The sequence below is a fragment of the Leuciscus leuciscus genome (genome assembly GCF_965113295.1).
Source record: "Leuciscus leuciscus genome assembly, chromosome: 13".
Taxonomy (NCBI): domain Eukaryota; kingdom Metazoa; phylum Chordata; class Actinopteri; order Cypriniformes; family Leuciscidae; genus Leuciscus; species Leuciscus leuciscus.
The window spans coordinates 37,675,222-37,687,721 of NC_138737.1; the positions used below are offsets into that span (position 1 = coordinate 37,675,222).

At 37.0% G+C, this 12,500-nt stretch overlaps 1 long non-coding RNA gene across 1 annotated transcript; it reads left to right on the top strand.

Annotated features, from left to right (window-relative positions):
- The first annotated feature begins 2,422 nt into the window (after positions 1–2,422).
- LOC309513138 lies at positions 2,423–11,982 on the top strand. The gene is made up of 5 exons (XR_014211338.1): positions 2,423–2,568; positions 2,836–2,935; positions 3,301–3,354; positions 6,966–7,020; positions 11,544–11,982. It is a non-coding gene; the product is annotated as an uncharacterized lncRNA (long non-coding RNA).
- The last annotated feature ends 518 nt before the right edge of the window (positions 11,983–12,500 follow it).

Here is a 12,500-nt window from a genome sequence, read left to right on the forward strand (position 1 = left end):
GTGTTATAAAAGGTAATATAGGAGGGTTAATTTCTTTTGAGTAATTTTTGTCTTATGGATATAAAACTTCGCCACAATAATTAAAAGATTAATGATATAATTTTGTTTTTCAGAAAAAGAATTCACAAATCTAATGACTAGGCAATTTTAAATATTAATATTACACATATTAATTCCATTGGCTGGTCCAGCAACCAATCGCATTGCATCTCGCGTGGGCCGAGGTTCCGTATCTGCTTTACTTTTCGAAATGGATGATCCCCATGGAGGGAGAACCTGGATTTGTAAAGTTGGGACGGTTGTTTTATTCTCAACGATATGAAAAGTGTTGCCACTCCCATTTATTGCACATGTTCCCCCGAAATTATATTGCACGACCCGTAAATATGCAGGCAAACGCGGTTGCCTACTATATCAGTCGAGCCAATAGTGCGGCAAGATACTGAAATAGGATTATTATTAACCAATCAGATGTAGCTTATTTAGAACAGCTGTTACACGTATGATTCAGCTTTCGGACACGAGCAGCAGCAGCGGCGGCAGCAAATTGATCATCGCCAAGGACATTATTTCTGTGATTGTAAGTATTCATTTAATTAGAATATGATATCTATATAAAATGTTTGTTTTGTACGCTGTGTTGTTAAGCGTCTCGTTAGTGTCGTTTTAACCCTTGTATGGTGTTCGGGTCTGTAGGACCCGGTTTCATTTTTTATCAAGAGAAAAATTACACGATTCATTATTTTTTCAAACTCAGACTCATTGGTCTTGGCTCATTTTCTGTGAAGAATATATATCTGAACACATTTTCAATGACCACACCACACACACACACACACACACACACACACACACACACACACAGGCTGTCCGGCTAGACCCGGGGCTAATAAAAGTGTGGAAATTGTAGGTCCTGTGTACCTTTACTCTGTCCTCCTCCTGTCAGAGCATATTGTTATTGTGTGTGTGTGTGTGTGTGTGTGTGTGTGTGTGTGTGTGTGTTGTATATGGTTTATGAGGACACAAATGTGTATAATGACATGGGTATTACAACGTAAACATGGTTTATGAGGACATATGTGTCCTTCTAAACCAAACGGCTTAAAAAACATACTAAATCTGTGATTGGTAGGTTTAGGGGTAGGGTTAGTGTAGGGGGATAGATTATACAGTTTGTACATTAGAAAAACCATTACGCCTATGGAGAGTCCTCATAAACCACATATCTGAGTGTGTGTGTGTGTGTGTGTGTGTGTGTGTGTGTGTGTGTGTGTGTGTGTGTGTGTGTGTGAGAGAGAGAGAGAGATTGTAAGTGTGAGTGCAAGAGTGAGTTCTGTGTTTCTTAAAGGGATACTCCACCGAAAAATGAAAATTCTGTCATCATATACTCACCCTCATGTTGTTTCAAACCTGTATGAATTTCTTTCTTTTGCTGAACAGAAAGGAAGATATCTAGAAGAATGTGAGTAACCAGACAGTTTTAGATACCATTGACTTCCATAGTAAGAAAAAGATATACTATGGAAGTCAATGGTATCTAAAACTGTCTGGGTACTGATATTCTTCTAGATATCTTCCTTTCTGTTCAGCAAAAGAAAGAAATTCATACAGGTTTGAAACAACATGAGGGTGAATATATGATGACAGAATTTTCATTTTTCGGTGGAGTATCCCTTTAAAGGGTCAGTAAGAAGCCAATATTCTAACCGGAGAGCTAAGAGCTCAAGTTAGAACTGCATGTAATAGAAACAAAATTATAAGTATAACTATCAAACATAGTATTTTGGTTATTTAACTTTAAAATATATATTTTATTGGATATATTTTATTGTATTTTGGTTATTCAGGGTGGCCGCGGGTCCTTAAAAAGTCTTAAATAAAATGTTCCTAATAAAAGGCCTTAAAGTATTAAAATGTCTTAAATTCATTTTCGATAGGTCTTAAATATTTCTGGTCACATTACCGCTAAAATTTCTCCAGTCTGACGGACCTAATGTCCGTCAAATAACCAGTGAAGCATCGAATCGCGAGAATGATTCAGATTTTATTACTTAAACAGCTATTGATAATGATAATGTAGGCTTTTTCTGGTAACGCTGTTGAGGCTCGCTCTGCTTGTCTTTGTGATAGATTTTATAGTAAGAAATCAAAACAAATGAGCATAACGGCACACATAAAAAAGCTCACAGAAGAAACATACTGAGGTAAAAATTCTAAATGTTGATTTTTTTAAATTGATATAGTTAAGTAACATAACATGACGGGAGCTATTTTGCTGAATATTCTCACGATTGCAAATGTTACATTGATTTTAGTTCAATAAACAAGTAGTTAATATTAAATTATTTCAATTACTTAGGTTAAATATTACATATACGCATGCAATATAATGTGTATTTCCATCACTTAAATTTGGTCTTAAATTTAATTCAAAGTGGCATTAAAAAGGTCTTAAAAAGTCTTAAATTTAACTTGTTTATATCTGTAGACACCCTGTATTAACTGGCCGGAATTTTGAAGTCGGTAGCGGAGTCCTGCCTTCAATTCAGCGTTTCTAAAGAATCACTGGTATGTGTTAATCATTTTTATAATCGACTGTATGTTATTTGTCATATATGATGTATATTGTGCTCTTCCCAAACTGATGGCCTGATCTAATTCACCAGTGCTGCCGATTTCGCACACTTTTGGGTGCTTTTGTCAATGCTGTTGTTAACTAGCGGTGTCCTGCCTATTCAATCCAGCGTTTCTAAAGAGTCACTGGTGTGTATTAACGACACACTGACGGGAATATTGTTCTTTGTGTTGTTCACTGTATCGCTTGTTTATACAAAGGGTTTGTTACCGCCGGCGCTCTCTGGAAGACTACATTACCCATCACTGCCTAGAACTACAGCAAACTACGGCAACTCAAATAGCTCAAAATACACACCAGGTTTAGTTTTTTTTTTTTTTTTTTTTCGTGGTGACTCTCCCTGCATTCCAAATGACATAATGTTATGTATTTTATATATTGTGAATACATTTATTATAAATTCATTCATTAATAAATGATTTAAGTAATAATTGATGTGCTGTATTATAAATTTTTGAAGTAGAAATCCGTTTTGAAAGTTCAAAACACTGATAATTACAATAACTAGGTTTCCTGAAATAAATATTGTTTAAATATTGCTTAGGTACAAAGACTTGGACTTGGCCTTTAGGGACTTGTGAACATGTCTGGTATTTATCATTTTTATAATCAACTATGTTTTTTCATATCAAATGAGATGTTTGCTCATTATGTATTTACAGTAGTTGAGGAGTTCAGAGAGAGATGGCCTGCCGACTGCACCTTTTCTAAAGGATGAGGTAAACCATTTAATAGCAACTGTCAATATTAATAATTATTCTAATTATTATTTCTAAATATCTTCAAATGCATCATATTTTTGCCAGCGATGAAGATCTTTATTAGTTGAACGTATGCTGTCTGTGAATGAATGATTCCACAGGACGATATATTCGATTTCATACATTTTACAACCAAACAGATTATTACTAGAAAGTATGACATTACCCGTTTTTTGGACATATACATTAACTTATATATTAAATAAGCTACCATTGTTCATAGTTTATGAACACCCGCCGTCCCGCGGTAGTGTGTGTGTATTGTTGCGCAGTGGGGTGCGAACTCGACTTGAAAACGAATGCCTTTGCCTGCCGTAGACACAGTTAACCAGTTTAAACATGCTTGCAGAAACATACATTTGATTATATTTTGGAGAACAGACAGAAGAAGATCCGTCGATGTACTTTTGTGTTCAGATGTTCAGTAGCAGTCATGAGCGCGAGCACATGTGGAGAGTTTTAACTCTTTCTTCTCTGTGTCAATTACATGCCTTTGAATGCAACACTCTGCAGATTCACTTTATTTCTACATGTCTAATAATCCAAATGTAGTTGTATAAGTTACTATTATACAAACCAAAGGACAGGCAATGATTTTCGGGCTACAGATGGCAGAAATAATGCTTGTCTCTTCTGTTTTTTGTTGCAAAGATAGCCTATCTACTTATGATAATAATAGTCATTTAAATAAAAAAATATATAATTTTATATATATGACGACGTCAGATGCAAAAGCCTCTGAGTGCCATCTGAAATTTTCTACTAAAAGAGCATTTTTATCAAGCTTGTATGTTTATGTTCAGTTATTTCACTTAAATGGCAATGAAAAGTACCTAGTAATTGTCATTAACCCTCTGAGGTCTGAGGGGTTTTTGGGGTCCTTGAGATGTTCTGACATGCCCTGACATTTGTGCTTTTTTCAGTTGCTTATAAACATATTAATGGCAAAGGTATAATTACACTCTATTTAGCACAAACAGGGCTACCATAATATGTGAGCAACATGCATGTACATGTTTGTATGTTTGAGAGAATAATGTTTATGCATGGTTATTGAAAAAACTAAAAACTAAAGTTTCTGAAATAAGGCCACAAAACACATACTAAATACGTGTCAATAAGACTTTTGACTAATTGATGTCTTTGCCTAGAGTTTTTTCTTCAAAATGATGTGAAAATCATCCTGCCCTTATCATTCACATAACACAATACATTGATTTAAATCTTGTAAAACACTTTTTGTTTGTAAAGGCAATATGCGCAAGGGGCGTCAACGATTCAACACCATCATGCATATTTAGTGATTCACACCTGAGGACACAATGGGGCCCGCATACTTAATGAGCCATTCATTCAGGTGTGTCACCTATAGCCACAAGAAAGAATGCAAGAGCAATATATATACAGTATATATATATATATATATATATATATATATTCTACCAAATTGGTTCACAGTTGGAAGCATGTCAATTTTTTTTTTTTTCACAAATTTTGCTTGCAAATTGTATAATATCCAAGGAAAACATGTCTATTAATTGTGCAGTTAATTCTCATACTGTATTTTCAGTTTTGGAATATGTATCCTCTCCCCAAATTTGTCAATAATAAAACACAATAAAAATTATTTAAAGAAAATGCTTATATTTACCTTTTAAAATTTGTTTACATCTACCTTGTAAATATATATTTTTTTATTAAAAAGGTTACAATTACAACAACAATTGAAGTGTAATCTTTCTTTGTAAAAACTAAAGTATACATTTTATCATACGTATTTCAAACTTCGAATATAGCCTACATTGACAAAACATACTATATTTAACATATTAGCAAAAATTGGCAAACAAAAGCTTATTTGAGGTGGCAGATATTTTACAGTAAAAATGTGTAATCTATCCAAAACTAATCAACGAAATGTTGTCTTTCATATGTCTGTAACATAGGTCTTTCGTTTTTATTATAAGGAATATAAATGTTAATTTGCAGTTTAATACGTTGCTTATACAAATACATTTTATTTCAACATATTTCAATCGATTTTACTCAGTATAGCAAAATAGTTTGCTAAAAGCAGATCATTTATTCACACACAGAAACGCAATTCAAATGTAAACCGTCTTTTTGCGAGTTGTGGTAAACAGCGCATCTCTGCGTTCATTCATTTACACAGAAACGCGATTTACTTGAGAATGAAAAAAAAAACTTACTACATTATTCCATCCGTTGCTCCTCGAAATACCAGCACTTCTGAGGTAAGTTTTCCATTATTATTATTCCTCACAGTGCTGCGAGACAGTGTAGACGACTACACTTATCTGAATAAACTTGATGTGTTTTCTCGAGCTGATATGTGGGCGTTCACAGTTTGTATGGGATCGTCTCAGTCATTTGCGTTTGAATAGCGCGCGCTCTCCGTGGGCGTGGCCGATTATAACGTAATGAGATGAGATGAGCTCGACTGGAATCGCTCTCTTTTAATACAGATTTCACAAGATGAGGATATTTGTTTTTTATATAAATTACTTCATTTAAAAGACGAGAATTCAAGCTTCATGCCTGTGTCTTTGTATGCCTGTTTGACTGAGTATTCGCTCAGTTATTGTTCATTTTCGGACGCGTTTCAGAATGGACTTCACTGGCAGAGAGAAGGCAGAACTCGCTTCGTGTTTATTTTTCTTTATTTGGCAAAAAGCACAACACTTTGTTTTTATTGTGAGTATACACAAAAATAATACACATTTAACAGAATCGATTGATGTATGAAACTCCTATGGAAAATCAAAGTCAACAGAGTATTTATGAGTTTCTTTTACATTGATAAAAAAAAAGCGAGCTGGTATCGCCGGCGATACCGTAGACCTCAGGGGGTTAAAGTGAAATTACTGAACTTAAATATACAAGCTCGATAAAAATGCTTGTTTTAGAAGAAAGTTTCAGATGGCACTCAGAGGCTTTTGCATCTGAAGTCTTCATATATAGATATAGAGATAGATAGATAGATAGATAGATAGATATTATTACTTTTACTTTTGAGTAAATATTTCTATAAGTACTTGTACTTTTACTTGAGTACAGTTTTTGGATACTCTACCCACCTCTGGTTAATTGATGCACATGATGTTGTATAACGTTAATGGTCGCCGAATATAACCACAAAATGGCGTTAACTGTTATCTACATCACAAGAGAAATGGACGAATCAGTCATATAAAAAAGTTATTCAGTAAATCGCTTTGGACAAAAGCGTCTGCTTTGGCCTGTTAAATAACATATTTAATGGGTGGTGGTGGTGGCGCAATGGATAAGACACATGCCTTTGGTGTGAGAGACCCGGGTTCGAATCCACTGTGAGACACCAATGTGTCCCTGAGCAAGACACTTAACCCCTAGTTGCTCCAGAGGGGTGCGACCTCTGACATATATAGCAATTGTAAGTCGCTTCGGATATAAGCGTCAGCTAAATGAATAAATGTAAATGTAAACATAGATAATAGATGGACAATAACAAATGTCACCCATAACATCTATAACTAATGGTTGCCCTTTTCATTTTTCTTTCCTCATAGGTTCAAATACTAATAGCTGGACTGAAGTGGCACTACACCATGCCTAACAACAAAGGTAAGCCATGTAGCTATAGTGTAATTTAGATTAAAGTCAAATATTGAAAGCAACACAATGACCGTAAGAGAGAATAAAATAATAAATTACCCTTGTGTAATACCTATACTGTCATATTATTATTTCAATGAACAGATAAGAGCAATTAATTTGTGTTTTATTGTATATCTGCATTAGGGGTGTCCCCGACTATGGATTTTCATAGTCGAATCAGAATTGTCAAGTCTTGCCTATAGTCGACTAATAGTCGAATCATGTGTGTGGGGGCGGGGCTTTAACATTTCAAAGCCGCGATGTACAGAAAATCACACAAAGATATAGAAGAAAATGTATAAAAACATTTTGGATCAATAAAACTAAGAAATAACATAACTCCAGAAAGGCCACACTGCAGACAGGATTTGCATTTCACATGCAAAAAAAAATATTTAATCGGCTAAATTACCTGTGCAAGCAGGCTCTAAGTACAGCACAACATCGATGCACCGAAAAAATAAACAATTAATTAAATATGAACAGAATATACCTTTCTAATAAATAAAAATACAAAACGAAATAAATCAGAATCAAATCAGAATCAAGTCACAATATGAGGAGCAAATGTGTGCAAAATGCCTAAAGTGCAGGGGAACATAATATTCAAAACACAAGCCACAAATAGTTAGATTAGATAACCCTGACAGATCAATAAATACAATTAAAATAAAGAAATTATTAAAATAACGATAGTAGGCAGAATTTTCAACTTTGTCTTTTTAAAGGAACACTCCGACTTTTTGAGACTTTAGCTTATTCACATTATCCCCCAGAGTTAGATAAGTCCATACATACCTTTTTCATTTCTGTGCGTTCTGTAAGTGTTATTTGACGCACCCACCGCTAGCCTAGCTTAGCACAAAGACTGGATGTAAATGGATAGTGTTAGCATAGTAATCCCAATAAGTGACAAAATAATTCAAACATTTTCCTATTTACATGTTGTGATCTGTATAGTCACAGCGTGTACAAAAAACAAGGCTATATGAGACAGACCATTTTTAATCGTATAAATACTGGGAACTATATTCTCACTCGGCGTAGGAGCACAGCTAGCGTTACTTGGGCGGAGTGGCTACTTGGGCGGAGTGATCAGCGCAGCACACGAGACGCCCACACGAGACACACTGTATGCAATGGCAATACTACAATTTCATTGAACTATGAATGATCATTATAACAAAATCACTTACTTGGTGGACAGCTGACCATTAGGTTCACTCGGCATGGGGCGTTTCTTCCAGTTGATCTTGTCACATTGGGAAAAAAAAACGACAACTGCCGGGTGTATTAGGGCAGAGAAATCTTCCGTGGAAGTGACGCAAATATTTTGATTGTCATCAGCCCTTGACATTGATGGCAATACCCGGTCCCATTCATTACAACAAAGACACTCGGTTTCTGTGGGCATAGGTTGGCATGTTCCACATTTACACCACCAGTCCGTGTTCGTTCTGATTCTCCCTTCGACATCAATCTGTTCGACATCTTGTCTTACAGCTTCCAAAGTTTGTAACTCCTCGTCTGTGTATTCTGGCTCAAACCTATATGGTTCGGGATCTTGGTTTGATACACAGTAAAATTCCTCTGAGTCTGACAATTCCTCAAAGTCAGCCATGATCATGAGTCACGTCTAGCGAGTTAGTCACGTTTGTTTTGTTTACGGAACCATCAACAGAACAGGGCGTCTCGTGTGCTGCGCTGATCACTCCGCCCAAGTAGCCACTCCGCCCAAGTAACGCTAGCTGTGCTCCTACGCCGAGTGAGAATATAGTTCCCAGTATTTATACGATTAAAAATGGTCTCTGTCTCATATAGCCTTGTTTTTTGTACACGCTGTGACTATACAGATCACAACATGTAAATAGGAAAATGTTTGAATTATTTTGTCACTTATTGGGATTACTATGCTAACACTATCCATTTACATCCAGTCTTTGTGCTAAGCTAGGCTAGCGGTGGGTGCGTCAAATAACACTTACAGAACGCACAGAAATGAAAAAGGTATGTATGGACTTATCTAACTCTGGGGGATAATGTGAATAAGCTAAAGTCTCAAAAAGTCGGAGTGTTCCTTTAACTGCAGAAACAACAATAAATGCTAAACTGGAGTCGCAGTCTTTTTAGCTAAAAATGTTCACAGCATCCAAAAATCTAATTAGAACCGGCTGAAAAGTTTTGAAATCACTTGTACCCGATACCTGATCGAGAGAACAAATCCAGTCTTTCACTCTGTGTCTGTTGGAGTCTTTTGTGCGCGCGGATAAAATACATTCTAAAACACTTAACGTGAAAAACGTTTAACGACTCAATCTCCTAAAATAGTAAAATTAAGGAAAACCATGATCGCACTTCTGCCGGCCAACGTTAACAAGTTGGTTTTCCACGGGACATTCTAAAATGCTTAAAGGTACAATATGTAAGAATTTTGCATTAAAATATCCCAAAATCTCAAGGCCAGTGTTATATATTTTGTTAAGTTGATTACTTACAATATCCCAAATGTTTCCAACTATTTTTAAATCGTGAGAAAATTGCGATTTTAACCAAGGAAACGGGGCGTTAGAGCAGGGGGGAGCTGGGAGTCGCCAGTCAATTGCGTCATATCCGCATCACCCTCGGTTTCCGCTCGTACTGCGTGGAGTCCTGGACAAATGCGGAAGTTGTAGTTGTAGCGTCTATCAAGCTACAAACTTTAGCTTGTTTCTTGCAGTCGTTATGGGACACAATTATTCTTTACCGATTGCAGCTGGTTCTGTCGACAAAGCATGCTTAATTTTATATTTTCCAAATGTAGCATTCGGTAATAGTTATGTTTATGTAAGGAAAGTATTATTGCTTTAGATTTGTGTTTAGTTTATTGACATTGTTTATCACGTCTGGTGTTTATGGCCATGTAAATAAACATAGCATGTGTTATACATAAAGATTAATCAGTATTTTGGCAAATGATGTGGGCATGTTCGAATGTACTTTTACAACAATTGTTTAGAACATGTAAAACTGCGCAGCGTTATCACAACAATGAATTCAACAAATACAGTAACATCTATGAAGTATTAAACCTTACTTTTCTTGCGGTTAATTCATTTTAATGAAATAAAAGTGTGATGAGGTTTAAGAGTCAGGAAGGAAGAAGACGCGTCGTCGTGACTGGGACTCGTACTTTATTAAAATAAAGCAAAACAAACAAAAGCCGCGCACAACGCGCATTCACCGTGGCAACCGCGACGGCACAAAACAGTTAAAAAATGAGAGCTCGGATCCACCGGTTTTCTTCCTCTGCGTCCAATTTTCTCTCCAGTCTCTCTCTCTCGTTCCAGCGCGGCTTATAAGCGGTCTCTCCACGCCGATCACTGCAATAAGACACAGGTGCATTTGCACTTGACCTACTTGCTCGTCTCTTCTCTCTCCCATCACAGACCGCGCTGAACCACGCCCCCCTCGCCACAAAAAGCATGTCATTAAACGCAACATTTATAAAAATAGAACTTAGCCTCATCATCCATGAACATGATTTTTCGATTCCCGTCTGACTGATTTACATCCACGGTGGAGTTTAAAACGACAGTTCCCATCATTCCACGCTCCTTCACATCGTCATCAAGCTACGTCGTTGTTGTTGTTGTTTGGAATGTAGCGCCCTCTAGCGGCAAAAATTCGTGCATATTGTACCTTTAACGTGAAAAAAGCTTTTAAAACGCTTAAAAGGCACTTTAACGTGGCTTAATGTACACAGTAGCCTACACACTTTATGTGCAGATGAACCCAGAATATGAACGCAATGCGTTCCTCCTATATTTTTTATTTGACTATTTTAGGAGATTGAGTCGTTAAACGTTTTTCACGTTAAGTGTTTTAGAATGTATTTTATCCACGCGCACAAAAGACTCCAACGGACACAGACAGAGTGAAAGACTGGTTTTCCTGATGCTAAATCCAGCCTTGGAGAATATCCTTTCTGATGGTGTACATGATCCACACTTTAGATTTTCTTATCCCAGACATTGTTAAAGATTTAAATCCTTGCCGCCAAGACGCTCCTCTGTCGGTCACGGATTGAAAGTGAAACTTAAATCTGTCACGGGGTGTTTGGATTTATTTACGCACGTTAAAAAACATTTTTTTTTTAACATTTTTATATACAGCATTATCATAATAGGCTGAATATTAACGTATTGACAGAAAACCGGTAGTTCTTAGTGAAATCAGACATTGAGCGCCCCTCATACAGCCAAAGTGGCATGATCCTCGTTTCATAACACCTCAGCGAAGATTCGAGCGTGAGATCGGTAGTCGAATCAGGCTCCTCCAATCGAAGCATCGAATCTTCGACTATTCGGGGTCACCCCTAATCTGCATATAATTTTTTTCTGTTTTGTTTGGATAGAAAGAAATCAATGGCCGACACAAGTTACTTGTGTGTGTTCAAATATGTGTACTGACAAAACAATGTTTTGATTGTGATTGCTGTATGCTATTAACAGGTCCAGTGATTTGGATCATGGGCAGCAGTTACATTCGTCGTGGGGAAGAGAGGGCCAGAGAGACCATAGGGGCCAAGGTTCACTGGTTTGGCTGGGGTGGACTTCGATGGCACGGACTCCTTCCTTTCTTCTACCGGTCCCTTAGAGGAAGAGCAGCCCCGGATGTCCTGCTGATTCACTGCGGCGGGAACGACTTACAGTAAAAAAAAAAAAATTGAACATTGTTACACGTTACATGTAGTTCATACAAAAAGAATTCTACAGTAAAAACTGCTTAAAATGTGGATTTCATTGGAGTTGTGCCTCTACTATGATGGGATAATGTCCACTTTAACGCACCCTCCGAGACTGCCGTGAAATAGCACCGCGAATTGTGCAGAAAATGCAATAGGCGGCTCTTTGTGCATTGTGTAATGTCAAGTTCAAAAATTCATTCAAAATAATTCTACAGTAAAAACTGCATAAAATGTGGATTTCGTTAGAGTAGCAGCTCTACTATAATAGGATTCCTTTTTTTTTCTTTTTCCTTTTTTCTGCACCCGATGGATAGACTCGTTTAATTTTTGCGGTCAAATTTCCAAGACAACGATTTTACACGGTCGGTTGACTGTTAAACCGCGGCACCGGCGAGTACCATCTGTAGTTAGGGGGCCCGCTAGTGGCGGCGGGGCCCTAAGCAGCCGCTTAGTTCGCTTATAGGGAGAGCCGGCTCTGAGTGTGAGCGATACACACAGAAAGTGCTGTAAACATTATTTGAACAGGAAGATGTGCACTAAAAACACCATACTATTGGGGATGGAAAAGTATTAATTTGTTCATCCTCCTTCTCACAAGAGCCCCTGATACTTTTTCAGTTTCTCGCCTTGCCAAATGATGAAGGCGTATCTTGCAGTTCATGGAGGCTGCCATCTTAACCAAGGTGTGAACATGATTGTCCTCAACACTGGTCTCAAACAT